The following is a 16,767-nucleotide window of genomic DNA, read 5'->3' on the forward strand; positions in this document are numbered from 1 at the left end:
GATATGGTGGATGCATATGTGGAGGTATAAGGGGTTGGCTGTGAGGATGGATTGGAGTGATAGATGATGGTTGGGTTTTGGTTGTTAAGGGTGGTGGGATCATGAATAAAGATGGCTGATTTGGGTGATTATGATGGTTAGGATGAATGGTGAGGTTGGTAACTAGTGAGATAAGTGTGGTGTTTTTTGGTGATTTTATATCACTAATGTTATTTAAGTGAAATGGGGTTAATTTGTTGATCAATGTCACTTTGACAATTATTGAACAAATCGGTATGGTGCGGAGTGCATATTTGTTTAATTTTGTCTTTGTTGAAAGTATACTGCTATTTAGGGGCGAAGCCCCTGAACCAACGGGGGTCCAGGGGAAGCTCCCCTGGGAGCGGGGTGCAAGGGGCGGCAGCCCCTGGTGGGGTCCAAGGGGCAGAGCCCCTGGCTGGGGTTGAAAATTTTTATTTGGGTTATATTGTTGTATTAAAAATGCTTCAGAAATCCGAATTTTTGGTAAATGTACTTGGTTTTGTGATCTATATTTTAGACCCAGATTTAAGTTGGTTTATGACCGTTTTTGGATAGTTTTAGGACATAAAACTATCATGTGGCAATTTTAAGACAGGAAGTCTTTCTGGTTATATGATCATATTCGAAATCAGTTGTTGGTACACTTATTCTTCATAACATCTTGAACATTCTCTCTTTTGTTTCTCTCAATTTTCTGAGTCTTATCCGATTAAATATTGGGAGTACCACCCAAATACTTTAATCTGAAAGTGTAAACACGATTCTCAGAATTTTCAAGCCTTTTATTACCCCAAATTTCTAATAGTGTTTGGTGATAGAATATGGATGAAGATGGTCACGTGGTGGATTGCTCAAAGCTAAGGCTATGGTGGTAATGGAGAAGGATTGTGAAATAGGGAATGGTGGTCACGGTGGTGGAATAGAGAAGAGGGTGATGGTTTTTATGCAACCAATAAAATCACAAGATCCAGTCAAAATCTCCTTTAATCTTCATTATTAGATGCAAACTCTTGTTTATTTCCTATTTTCTTGAATGCACATGTGTAAGAAACCAAAAGATGGATGAAGACTTTCCTTTATGAATTTTTAGATTTGACCTTTCAATACTCAACTTTTGTATGTCTCTTTTGTCACATTGTTGTGTGATTAATCAAATGGACTTGAACTAGGTTAAAACAATGGACTAGCATTTTGTTGGGCTCCTTTATCTTGCAATATGATAAGCTAGCCTTCATTGTATGTATTTGTGGAATGGTTGTAAAATAATTTTATTTTAATCACGTCTTCAACCAAACCCGAAGATCTCCAACATGAAATACACCATTGATAGAATTTTGAGCGTGTGAACCAAATCCGTTAATTCCTTATTAAAAACATATTTGGACTTCATAAAATGAAGACCACCGCACCTTCAATTCCTTAGAAAATTTTGGACTTTATAAAAAGAAGTCCAACTTCCATCATCTCGTCGAATAGGATATGGGGGACCCACCAAGTAGGTCGCACTTGCTTTAACAAGTGAAATAAATTTCGTCTATTCGTTATAAAAAGAATTTGGACTTCATGAAAAGAAGATCAAATCCTATCAAAATCTGTGGAATAAGCAGTTGGGAACCCGTGAAACACATGTTTTACTTGCAATAACAAGTGAAAGAAAACTGTCAATTCAATTGCAAGCACAACATTTTATATTTTGATTTTCATAAAAAGAAAACCAACTCCCACCAACCGGTCGAATAAGCGGAGGGGAACCCGAAAGACTTGGGTTGCACTTATGATGACAAGTGGTTATCCAAGCCGTCAATTCATATCAAGTAGCCTGTGAAAAGCTATATTTTGATTTCGTGAGATGATAATCAACTCCCACCAATACCCGTCAAATAGGCGGTGGGGACCTAAGAAACTTAGGCGAACTTGTAAAAACTAGTTAATGAGTCGTCAATTCGTTTAAGAGCTTTGAACTTCATAATAGGAAAGCTCAAAAACCATGTAAAAATTTTAAAATTAGGGGTAAAAATAGGTTTTTTAATGTATTTAATTAACGTAAAACATGCACTAAACACATCCCCAAACTTTCAACATTGTTGGTCCCGAGAAATAAAAAGAGAATTAAGCATTAAGTGCCAAAAACTCCCTGATGGCGCGTCATCTCCAAAATAAACTGATTTTCCTTGAACGCACAATGTCAATGGTTGATTTCTCATTTAGCTCATCTCGATTACCTGTGTTTGTTGGTTATTGTTTATTTGTTTGCATATGTCGACATAGTGCGGTTGGGTTGAGGCAGTACGACTTTGTGATGTCGGCCAACAAACTCGGGGCAATCCAGCCATGTGTTGTGGGCCCGGAGGCCATCCAATCTAATGATTTTGGGCCCAGTGGACATCTAATCTTATGATTATGGGCCCGGGAGCAATCCCATCTGATGACTGTGGGCCCGGGGGCAATCCAGTTTTATACTGTTGGCCTGGTGTGCATACATTGTATATGTATTGTTGTGTGGGATATTTTGAGGGAACTCACTAAGCTTTGGCTTACAGTTATGGATTTAAATGTTTTTTAGGTACTTATGAGGATCGGGGCAAGGTGAAGGTGTGATCGTACACATCCCCCTGTTGATTTATGTGTTGAGAGATTATTTTGATACTCTGATTTCTATGGATTTGATTTGAAAACAATGTTGACTACCTTATCGTTTTATTGAAATGTCTTTTAAAAATGAAAAATTTTATCATAGTTTTGGGATGTTACAAAGACCATGTGAACATAGAAATCTTTTCATCTGCTACTTACCACATGTGCATGTGGTTGAAAATAATGGTATGTATGTGTTTTCCCTCCTTTTCTATTGATCTGAAACTTCATGACAATTCCATAGACACCTTCATTGTAGTCAAACTCAGTCATATTATGGCTTTGTGTATGGGTCTCACATTTCAATAAAAGACGCCACATATGTGATGGTCAGTGTTCTAAAAGGCGCGCCATGGCGTGCCATGGCGTGAAGCGTGGCTTCGCCGTTACGAAAAGCTTCATAACGTCGCTGTTAGGCGTGGCGCGTAGCAAGGCATGATATGGCGTGCCATGGCGCGTTATGGCGTGTTATGGCGCGTGTTTTTTCGTATGAGACACGTTTTTTTGCTCTTTGTTATGTCTTTTCTAATCGGGGATACAAGTATTGTGTTTTTTGTTAACTTTTTATTATTAGTTATTGATATAACACTTCTAAAAAGTAGTTATACTTAATATAAATTTATATTTATGTGGTAATATAATTATAAATTAATACAAAATCGCCGCCTTACATCACGCCTTGAAAAACGCCATAACTCGCCATGGCTCGTTAAGCTTGAGGCTTGACCTTGCCGCCACGCCACGCCTCACGCCATTTAGAACCTTGGTGATGGTAGAGGTGTATTATAGTTCATTGCAATAGCACTACGCTTCCAAAATAGTTGCGCAGTTCTATTGAATGTAAGATCAATACATGCTCTAATCGGTAATTGTCTTGCACCTCGCAATGTATTATTCATACTCTCAGAGATATTTGTCGTTAACAAATCCCATCAACGATTTTCATCATATAAAAGACACCATTGACTTTTATGAATTTGTCTTAAATATTGCCAAGCTTCAAGATTGATTGTTTTTAGTTATTTGATGCACTTGACAAGCTTTATTTTCTGTTTCGTGCTTCCCATAGCCCAACAAAATGTTTTTAGACTCACTTTGTTGTACTTTTTATGAGATTACTTCTAATTTTTCGGAGACAAAAGCGATGGTATGCTAATGGCTCTTTCCATTAATCCATATTTTTTATTGTATGGATTATTCTAATACTTGATGTCTGTCTGAAATAACACAAAGTTGCCTATCTTGAGAAACATATTGCCTAAATTGATATAAAAACCAACACCAACTGTGTGAAGTCTCCTCATCAACGATAACATAAACAATCAGTAATATATTATTGTTGGCATAATTTGTAACAGCAACAAGCATTTTTCCCTTGTATGAACCCTTCAAATGGAAACCATCAGCAAAAATAACAGGTCGACATAGATGAAATGCATGAATAGCAGGTCCAAAATCCCCAAAAACATATTTAAATATTGCTACATCTGATGAGCCATTTGTGTTATGAAACCATTTAACAATTGTACTAGGATTGGAAGTGTCACAACTAGCATTTTTAGCTAGGAAATTTTGTCCTCATGTAAACATCAACTATTGTAAGACTTGCAATCCAATTGGATATTATACTCTATGCTCAATCAAAATCATTTATTTGAATCAAAACTCCTGAGTGAAGTTCAAAACCTAATACAATGCATCTCATATACTTAACTATGGGTCTGAAACCCTAAATATCCCGGTTCAAATTTATTATGGATTAGGATCCTCTTCTTGGGCCTAATGGGCTAGTAAACCTTCTATTTGATGATTTTGGACCAATGAAACCCATTTGGGCTCTAGTTGGGCTCACATTCGTTAAACCATAGCAATTGGGCCATGTTGGGCCTAAAATAACTCACTTGTTTATCATGGGTCATGATGGACCGTGAACCATTCTAATGAACCATGATGGGCCGTGAACCCATCTTCTCATGGTAATTGGGCCGTAAACCCCATCCCTTTACCACTTTTGGGCCGTGAACCCTCAAGAAGGGCCCAATGGGTCGAAAATACTCAACTTGGGCCTCATAATGTCAAACATGAGCTAGTATGGCCAAGTTTTTCTCTTCTCTTTTCTCCTCCCTTATTCTCGGCCCAACTTCAAAAAAAAAATATCAAGATGATAATTAAGGGTTGCCACCTAATTATTATTCAAAGGATAACTAAGCAAATTGTACACCATGTCTCTAGAAAGTCTCATGTCTCCATGCAACAATCTTATCATCTCTCTCTTCCCTCCCTCTTCTTCTTACTCTCGGCCCAAACAACCCACCACCACCCTCATTTTATTCTCAAATCTACTCAAGCATTTCTCTCTAAGAACACTCAAAGAAACCTCCTCTATTCTTCCTATAATTCGTGTGTACTTAGGTGTGTCTCAAACAAAATCTCTTCAAACTTCATACTTAGTTAAGATCACGTAAACTCAAAGTGATTTATTTCATTTTATGATAGATCCATCCTCATAAGCACATGTCTTCATGATCATGCTCTTAAAACTTCTTCGAAATCGAATATCTCCTCTCAAGAAGACTTCTAGGGCCGAGATCCTTCTCAACCTTCATCCAAGACCGAAAACAACAACCCAAAGTGAGTTCATACCCCTATTTTTGGTTTTTACTATGTTTTGGGGGAGAATACAAGTTGTTTTGTGTGGATCTATGTGTGTATGCATGATTTTGTGTGTTTTTCATGTTATATATGTGATTATGTGTTTTAAACTCCATGAACTTAAATATCTACAAAAAGATGATGCTATTTGTAGAACATAACACTCATTTCAACTTATCTTACCAAGAAATGGTTTTAAAATACATACAAGTTAGTTAAAACCAAGAAAATTGCATAAGAGCGCCGAAAGTGACAAAATGACCAAAAATGGGTATATTTGGGTAACTCACGGTTAGTAGGGGTCAAAAAGGGTTATTTTTGCTAAACATGGCTAGTTACGGAATATGAGACCCCACAAGGACTAAAAATGTAAAAAATTTCATAATTGGGCCTTAATTGGGCTTTTCACGGCTTTTGGGCCAAAATTGCAAATTTTTGGACTTTTGTGGGCTTAAGTGTCATTTTAAAACAAAGTTGTGCCAAAAATGTAAGTTTTCGATAAAAGGGCTGGAAATGTAAATTTGTTAGAACTTGGGCCAAAAAGATAAAATTATTTACAAATGGGCCAAGAATGCACATTTTCATAAAAATCAAGCCAAAATGATATTTTTGACAAAAAGGAGTTAAAAATGTTATTTTTACAAAAACTAGCCTTAAATGCAAGTTTTGTTCATAAAAGGGGCCCAAAATGTCATTTTTATCAAAAATGTGCCTTAAATGTAAATTTCGGCTTAGTGCGCCAAGAAAGTCATTTTTACAATAAGTGGGCCTTTTATGTCATTTTGGTAAAATAATTGGGCTAAAACAAGAAATATAATAACAAACGGGCTAATTGCATCATTCTCATGCTTATTGGGCCTTAGTGACCCATTTCTATGTTTGATAGGTCATGTATACTCTTTGTTGGGTTTTGAGCATTCTAACACTCCTAAGGTGTTCATGCAACCCTAAATACCTTGGATCTATGTTTTCACTAATTATACATGCAATAGTGTTTCCAAGGTATTAAACCTATAACTAGCATATAATTATCATATACCACACAAGAATCTAGTTAAAATAACATACCTTATGGTGGAGATTGAAGTCTTGATATATCTAGCCTTAAGAGCTTAGCCCCAATAGTGTGTAAGCCTCAAGTGGAATCACAACAAATCATGGACAAAGGAGGAACTTGAGAGAGAATCTCCATGCACCCAAAAACCACCATGAACTCTAAGAATACACAAGTGTTGATTTTGGGCAATGAAGTATGTATTTATATGTGGTATTTCTAGGGTCATGGATATAACCCAAATCCATACTCATGGGTCTTATGATCCATGGTTCATGTGGCCCAACTCTTTATGTATCCATACATAAACTTGGTCCAACATGGATCATAAGCCCAACACACATAAATATAACTAATTAACATAATTAGTCCCCATAGATTTAATTAGTCTCTTTTTGATCACTAAATCAATTCTAAATTAATTCTTGATCAATACTAATTAAAACCATATGATTTCATATTAATATATTAGTACTTATAATATATTAATAAATCATATATAACCTTCTCTCAAGAGTCCATCCTAACAAATTGTCCTGATGATATGCAACCCAAATGGACCATGCTACTCTCGGGTCAAGTATACACCAATAATAGTTATGGGCTTAGACATCTAATCCAATAGTCTCCCACTTGGATAAGTCTAAAACTATTATTGCAAGTACGACTTCATAACCAGACTAGCAATCGTAGCTCTTAAAGCCGCTGTCGAACTCTAAACAAATCAATGACACGTCCATTAGATAAGTGATCATATATTCCTCCATTCTAGATATCATATGGACTGAGACATGGATTATAATCATTCTCTCCGTCCATTTGTTGTTTCCTGATTTTCGATTTACGACAACTGACTAATTGAACAAATCAAATTAGTCCAGGCTTGGCCAAGCACTTAGGGGTGTCATCACTAAATCATCGAGGGGCCCACATATATCGCTTTTATCCATATAAGGGTAAAAGGAATGGATAATCTTTGACTCATATGCTTGTACGAACTACTTGTTGAATCATACACAAAGGCATGTTTTATAACATCGAGTTACCAATGCGTTTTCGTGCAATCAATGTATAACCAACTCATAGTCAACAACTCATATCTCTAGTTTTGAAGAATATAAGATATTATCGTCTCATGATTCACTCGTGATAAAATCCATGAAGTGATTCAAATGAGCGTGGGTTTAATCCAATACTCGAATCTTATTCCAGGAGCACTCATGAACACTGCAGCTAAGTCTAGCCACCTAGACAAACTACAGACCCATTCATGACAGTCTTGCCTCAATACCTACTTCCAAAGTATGATTGACTGTGGATGGTTTGAATAACCTAGTTATTCAGGAAGTCAAAACATGCAAAGTGAAACACAAGAATAATACTAATCCTATATGGCCCCAACACTTTGAGTGTAAATAAAAACCCTTTTATCTAAGTACCATATTGATTACTCATTATTCATTGTATAATGTTTCGATTTATCAACTTAATACTTGAATTAAAACAATAGTCATGCCATGCTCCAAGCATGTACACTATGTTTACATATGGTCCTTTCTTTTGTGAAATAGATCAATTGAACACGACTCCAATGATGCTCATTTCACAATCCAAATCCCTTTTGTAAATGTAAGAATACCAAACTCTTGCCATTTACTGTAATATGTTAGATTCTAAACTTATATGCAATGATTCTCTTGTAATGACTATGCACAAAAGTCACAAAGACTTGGCAACAGACATTACAAAGTATTCCAATGGAGATCAATTCCATGGAAACGAAGTCTCATATTCAAAGTACATTCCTTTGAACATCCTTCTTTGCATTAAGTTTTCTAATCTTATACAGATTCAGAGAATAACTTCCACCTATGGAAACAATTCCACATTTCCATTTTTACCATCACTTCTGAACAAGAGTTGCCTCTTTTCAAAATATGTCAATATGGTCCTTTCCAAAGTTTACATTATACTTCCAATTGTCCACGAGCAACCAATCTTTGGTAAACCTCAGATTGTCCTCGACAATTGTTTAATCATTTTAGTCATATCCAGTTCTATTCCTTTTCCCTCTTAATTCCCTAAGCATTTGGAAAATTTAGAATGGATCTAATCGATCCTATACCCGAAGCATATGGGACACGATTCATGCTATAAAAATTTTATTTGCCATGTTCTCACAATTCGAACTATGAAGAGGGATGTCGTAATCATAATCGAATTTTAAGAACGCCACATATATAGAATTTCCTTATGTTGAACCATTCCAACATAACATTCATATATATCCTTGACTAAAGTTGATTAAAATCTCAATCTAAGCTTGTAGAATTGGAATGAAGTATAAAATCCTCTCCCTTAATTATAGCAAAACAACTTTTCAAAGCAAATTGAAACTTTTGTTTTCTATAATAAACATTGCTACCTTGCAACACGTAACATAATAATCATGCTCCCGCTAACATGATAATTATAATTTAACCAACATAACACTTTATGCTCCCACTAGCTTTGACATGTACCCAAAAATCAGCTGGACTTCTAGAAATCAATACTTTATTGACTTTCATACCAAAGTTCAGTTTTCTGATACGAGATGCTTTGATAAGACTTTATCAAAATCATACACCTTTCCTTAAGTAGCTTACATGTGTGTCTAAACAATTTCAGAACTATGAAAAGGGATACCGCAATCATAGTCTCAATTGTTTAGACCTTTGCCATTCCTCACAAGTCCATGTTAGTGTGTCGGTCAACCACACACGCTCCACTAACGACTTTGAGAATACAAATATCACACTTGCTACCTACCTAAAATCTACTTAGTGAAAGCGTTTCCTCACCATCATTTTCATGAATCGGAGAGAAACCTTATGACACTTATATTTTATGGTGTATGTGTTCCTATCCATGTGAGTTTGTCAAAACCATAATCTTAAGACAAGGTTAGTAACAAATCTAAACTCATATGGACTGAATTTGCCCGATCTCATTTTCTTGCCACTTAGTAGCACAAGGGCCTACCATTGTTTCTAGGTTGTTATTCAAACAATTGAGAACTTATAGAACTCACAAGCATAGTCAACTTAAACTGGAGTGGGAACAGAAATATGCCAACACAATGGGTTACAAACCTCAAGTTGTGTGCTAGCGATTAAACAATGGATTTTATTCTTGATTAGTTCTTAAAACTTTTCCAAGATCTTTAAGACTCCCATTGTCCTCTTGACATATAAGATTCTCTTGTCAAGAACCATTCCTTGACCAAACAAATATTCAAGAGTTAGTGCGGATTCTTATCAAGATAAACGCTTCTTCCAATTGGTCTTAGTTGGTTTTTGTCTTATCCAAAACATCACAACTTACCAATCTCAAATGTACAAGAGTAAGAAACATGTTACTCTACATTTGATAAGTGTTATAAACCTTTCTTAAAATTATATCACTCAAGTTACAATCTTAGAGTATGACTCTAAGACTTGTTTTGATTTATCTTTTGATTTGACCATTTCCACACTTAACGATTCCTCTCCTTAGGCCAAACAAATGCACTAAGGTTTTCTTAGAGGATCAATTGTGATATGGTTCCATAATCACTAAGATAATCATAAAACAAGATACTCAAGTACTCTCCCATCTCTTCAGATTGGAGAAACTTTTACCTTTCTGCCTTATTTGATTCTTCTTATCTGTCCTGCCATAGATTGAAACTTTTCCAATGTTTCAGAATTACACTTAAACTTGTAAGTATAACCATATTTACTAAACTTTAGTAAATCATAACGAATAATCTTATCGATCTTTGTGGTAGACCTGACCAGCGCATAACCAAGTGTACCCAATCCTTTAGTCCTTCACTTGACTTACACATGCATGTGAGCAAGGACTTAGTCTTAATTTCCCAAAGAGGAAAAATTCTTATTCATCATACAATACAAGTTGCATGAATCCAAGTTTCTATCCAACTGAAACTTGGGTGATGAGAATCTTTCCTTATTTGGAAAATAGTGACACTACCACAAACGAAAGAATCAAATCCATTTTCTAATATTGCTATTAATGAAATCATATAAACAACAATTTTTCACAAATGCCATCGTAAGGATACTTAAAATAAATAAAATCAAAACTTTTCTTTTATTTTAAAACTTGCGGAAAAACTTATCCTTACAATGAAAATACATATGATAACATGTTGTTATCTATTCCTAAGCAATATATCATAACTCTTAAGCAGCAGCTCAAAATTCTGATCATCGAACCATGCGATCGAAATCCATCTATTCGCGATCAGAATCAACTTACTCTTTCTTTAAGCTTCCTTACTTTTCTTTGATTCTACAAAACATCAAAATGTAATTACATTACATCATGTATTAAGAATCTCCAAATAAGAACTTAATAGAGTTAGATAGTGGACTTTACCTGAAGTAGAGTCAAACCCTTTTTGACTTTACCATCCTTATGATCTTTCAGGTAAAATGGGCAGCTTCTCAACCAATGTCCCTTCTCTTGGCAATAGAAACATATGGACTTTTTGGAGATGGTGCACGAGACTATCTCAGAATTAGCCTTTCTCTTTACCATTAGGTCAAATGACTTGACCATGGCCGATCCCTTTCCATTGGGAAGAGAAAGCTTTTCTGGACTTTCAATGTTACCATTACCAATGTCCATGGAAGCATGGGAAGTAGATCTGCCAATCAAATTTGCTTTACCATTGCTCCAACTCATTGCTGATTCAGTAGCATCGAGAAAATATGTAAGATCATTAAGGGTCATGTCATGGTCTGTCACATAGTAGTCCTTAAAGAACTCACTATATGACTTGGGAAGTAATTGAAGAACCCAGTCAACAGTCAACTTCCTAAAGACTTTGACACCCAACTCTCCCGGCTTGCCAATATGTGACTTAATCTCCAAGATGTAAGCACATATAGACTTTGGTTTCCAAATAAGGATTGAGTGACCTTGAACTTGTGGGTCAGGGAGAATTATTGGAGGAGGTGGAGGAAGTCAAGCTCTATCCAAAAGGATGAAGAAGACCATAGTTGTCTGAACTTAGACATCTATGAGGGAGAAATTCAAGTTTCAGTTGATTTACGTCCTTAACATAACACCCAATATGAAATATTAAGGCTAGGACCCAACAAAATATTTTATAACTTGGAAGAGAGATGCCGTAATCCAAGCTACAAAATATTTGAAGGTATGTAAATGACGATTTACCAATTTCCACCATGAAAAACAAAATAAATTATTAAGTTTTAATTGGATTGAAACTCCTAGATCTTTTGAGATTCATTGAACTTTCAATGACATGTTTAAATCTCGATTGTGCCCTCTCAAGTTTGTGACTGGGATGCCGAGGATCACAAACAAGGTGTGAATAACCATGCAAATTGACTTGGTACCCTTAATTTTATCACCCAATCGATGTGCCGGTTAACCACACACGCTCCACCGATCTATGATAAAACTTAACTCACCCTTTGCCACACATTGTCAGTCCGATGTTAGTGTGCCGGTTAACCACACACGCTCCACTAACGACTTAACAAGGGTGCAAAGTGTAATTTCATGGGTTAGCACCAAATTCACATTTTCCTAAGTAACTAAGATTGGGAATTTATAAGTGTTTAGTTACTTAGGGTTTATCATTATACTTTTAATGAAAGGAGAATTAGAGTCTTATCCTACCCGTTCGGCTAACGACCCTCCACCAGTCAAGGAAGCGGTGGGTGAGAGTGGACACCCATTAAACTGCCATTTTATAGGCAGTAACCTTATACCCCCCCCCCCTTAGAGACTGGCTTCGTGAATGAGGCCTACTAATGGTAATATTGACTTTATCTTATACATATATATAACCATTAACTTTTAGTATTATAATAGTATAAGATTGAATTTTAAACTTTTAAAATTCTAAGGTTTAATTTGGAATTAAAGTATACATGGGGAGGTAACTTTGAAAATTCCAAAAATTGAGGGCAAGTTTTTCAAACTTTTCAAAACTCTTAGATTTTCATAACTTATGAGTTTAATTAAGGTTTTAAAAATCTTTAATGAAGAGACTCTTGAACATATAACTTGAGGACAAGTTATGGAGTTCATAAAACTATTTATGACAAAAAGACTCTTCATTTTGTAACCTATGGCAATTTTATGATTTTTAAGAGTCATAAATGTGACTTTTCATATAATCTTGAGGACAAGTTACAAAAACACATTTTATGAACTACTTTAGGTCAATTTAGATTGAAAACAACAAACACATAATTTTTTTTCCATTAATCTAAATTAACTCATAAAACAAGGTAACATGAAAACTTTTGGTGTTCCATAACTTGAGGACAAGTTATGGAGTCCATCCAATATCATTGAGATCAAAAATTACACTAACAAACAATTTTCACATAATTCCTATGATCTACCAAAAATCATAAGCATGAACAATCCATATCAACAATTTTCAAGAATAATATAAACATATATAAAACTTGAAACTTTGATAATAACTTTGAAATTGGTTTACCATAATCATTACCACATCAAAAACAGGTTTTATAAGTCCAAAACAGTTTAAGGTAATGATTCTAGACCAATTCCAGCCTTAAAACTCGAAGATATGCTGTCTAGGGGTCCAACTCGTCGAGTGCATGAACCAACTCGACGACTTGGATGAATTTGTGCATGGACTCGGCGAGTCCACTGTCCAGAACAGCAGAAAATCGATTTTTTCAGCATTTTTCAGCAATTTGCATCAAGTATAAATGAAAACAAGCCTAGGCTCTGATACCACTGTTGGGTTTTGAGCATTCTAACACTCCTAAGGTGTTCATGCAACCCTAAATACCTTGGATCTATGTCTTCACTAATTATACATGCAATAGTGTTTCCAAGGTATTAAACCTAGAACTAGCATACAATTATCATATACCACACAAGAATCTAGTTAAGATAACATACCTTATGGTGGAGATTGAAGTCTTGATGTATCTAGCCTTAAGAGTTTAGCCCCAATAGTGTGGAAGCCTCAAGTGGAATCACAACACATCATGGACAAAGGAGGAACTTGAGAGAGAATCTCCATGCACCCAAAAACCCCCCATGAACTCCAAGAATACACAAGTATCGATTTTGGGCAATGAAGTATGTATTTATATGTGGGATTTCTAGAGTCATGGATATAACCCAAATCCATACTCATGGGTCTTATGATCCGTGGTTCATGTGGCCCAACTCTTTATGTATCCATACATAAACTTGGTCCAACATGGATCATAAGCCCAACACACATAAATATAACTAATTAACATAATTAGCCCCCATAGATTTAATTAGTCTCTTTTTGATCACTAAATCAATTCTAAATTAATTCCTGATCAATACTAATTAAAACCATATGATTTCATATTAATATATTAGTACTTATAATATATTAATAAATCATATATAACCTTCTCTCAAGAGTCCATCCTAACAAATTGTCCTGATGATATGCAACCCAAATGGACCATGCTACTCTCGGGTGAAGTACATACCAATAATAGTTATGGGCTTAGACATCTAATCCAATAATTGGGCCTTGTTGACCCATTTACATGCTCGACGGACCTTAGATACTCATTGCGTGCTTATTGGACCTGTAAATAATATACATGTGAAATGGGCCTTAGTTGTCCTTTTACATATATATATTGGGCCTGGGATATATAATCTCATTCCTTATGAGCCTAGAAATGATTTACATGCTTAGTGGGCCTTAGTTGTTCACTTACATGTTCATTGGGCCTGGAACGTACCTTATATGTTTCTCTTCGCATAAATTCGATTAAGGATCTAGTGAGATGTGTCGGTTGACACCTATTGAGTGTACGATCTTAGCCTGTAGTTATAACAGAGTCTCTTAGAGGGAAAGCAGGGGTTTGTGTATAGATCTATACGGGGATGACACCCCACACCTGAGCTGTTCGCTACAGCTAGACTAAACCAGTCTAGTGTGACGAAAACCTTACCTTATTCCGTCGGCGTCCATAAACGCCAAGACAGGCGAAATTGTCATTATCTAGTATGGTTATAACGACTCACTTAGAGGAATTAACGTTATAAAATTTACGGGAGACCATTCTCTTTTCTCATTGGATTACTCGGGAACATACTCGCGCCAGTACTCAACCTCGGGGGTTGATATACCAGCATTCTCTTTCACAGACAACATCGGGTTGTCTGGAGGGATTCTCTTTACATTCTCTTCACTCTCTTTTTGCATTCCAGTAAACATTAACACACATGCATTAATACAAGATCGGACACAAACATACTAAACTGTTTTCAGAAAATATAGGATTTTCTGGTGGTTACAAAGTTATACAAATCATTTTCTCAAACATGCTTATGAACTCACCAACATTTTTATGTTGACCTTTTTTTTGAATTAACTTGTATTCTCAGGAAACCGTTGAGCAGGTTGGGCGGAATGAACTAATGGATATTTTGTTATATTTTGTTCCATCATACTTTAACTATTTTGGCATGTAATATTCAAAACACAATACTCGATGTAAACAATGTATGTTGTTATATTACATGTGTAATGATGATGATGTTATGTATCAATTATATACTATGTGATGATACTACAAAGATGAAGTCACACCAAGCCTCCGGATGTTTCCGCCGTCTGGTTCGAGGGTGTGACAGGAAGCCTGTAAAGCTGCAATGTACTTAGGAAACTCAACAAAGTTACTCTCCCAATTTCCATAAATATTATCAATGGCTCTTATTCTACCACGCCATGCCTTCTTGTACGTAACATCGACATGCAAAACATTTTTAATATCTGCTTGTATCTGTTTCATTAGATAAGAAGCATCCTTTTCAATTGAGTGGGTTATGTATGAGGCAATAGTTTCAGAGTTCAAATTGTTATTATTACCTATACATGAACTAAAACAATTGTGTGCACCCATCCAACATGTAATCTTTCACATATGATGATTTTTCTTCTTAAATGCACAAACATACCATAACCTACTTTTACTTTCATATACTTTGAACTCTCAATTTTGTGAGATCGACCAAAGTGAGACCGCTTTTTTTACTTCTTCCCTACTTCCAAATAGCATTTTTAACCTTATTTTATTTTCTGACTCTTTCCAAATATGCATATGAACCGTGTCTGCAAAAATTTTTATGCCATCATCTCCTGCATCTCTAATATCATTCATAAAGTTCACAACTGGAGTTTCACTCAAATCATCATAATCATCCCAAGTAAGTGATACTGAGTCACTTGCATTATCTTCACTACATTGTGAGTTGGGATCATCAAACCCAAATTCATCGTCTGCCTCAAATCTATCATCATTGGGCAAAAGCAATGATACATTTGAGGGGTTGGTCAGTTATGGTTGTACCGGTTATGTTACATCAAATTATGAAGAAGATCTAAAAAAACAATACTTGTAGGCGCCCTTGTTCGTTCATGAGATATTTTTTCAATTTCAACAAGAACTTGCACACAATAATTTTGGTTATTCTCAGCTAAATAATACATCACGTCTAGACTTGAATCACTTACGACTCGTGATATATTACATATGCCACCAAATTCGTAACATAGTGAGATACTCAACTTATAGACTATCTTGTCAACTCCAACATGTACATAAATCAACTCTTTAAATTCCTCGTAGCCCATTCTAAGTCTAACAATATTTGAAGAAGACAAAGTTGATTGATTATCCTTTATGAATCCATTCACATATTCAATATTACCACCCCCAGTATAAATTGATAAAAAAACAGACAATCTAGAGCCACAATAATAATATATACAAAAATGTCGTTACATGATAATTCATAACATATAATAGATAAATTATTATCTCATATATAATATTTAATATCAAATACATGCAAACATTTTTAGAAAAAAATATATATATACCTTATACTAAAGGAACGTGATTTTTTGTATATTCAAATGTGAATGCGAGATGAAAGAACTGATAATGAAGAAATAATGGTGAAGGTTGTGAAGAACGTGTGAAATATTATTCCATTCAGTGAGACGAATTTATGAAGTAAAAATGAAATTAAAAAGACATGATTTGACAATTAATAGAGTTATTTTTCTTATTATTGGCGTGAATAGTGACTTTGCTTTTCTTATGAAATAACAATTCAATAATTAAAAAAATTATATTCAATATTGGTATAAATTATAATTATATAGATTATTTAATTAAAATAAGTTCAGATATTTTTAATAAATAAAATTATATAGTTCATATAATTAAAATAAGTTGAAGGACTAAAAATATAATTAAAATTGTTTATATATTCATAATAAAATTTAATATAAGTTGATATAAAAAAAACTAATTTTTTTAAAATTAAAA

The sequence above is a fragment of the Lactuca virosa genome, chromosome 4 (assembly GCF_052849685.1).
Source record: "Lactuca virosa cultivar CGN04683 chromosome 4, Lactuca_virosa_CGN04683_v6, whole genome shotgun sequence".
Taxonomy (NCBI): Eukaryota; Viridiplantae; Streptophyta; class Magnoliopsida; order Asterales; family Asteraceae; genus Lactuca; species Lactuca virosa.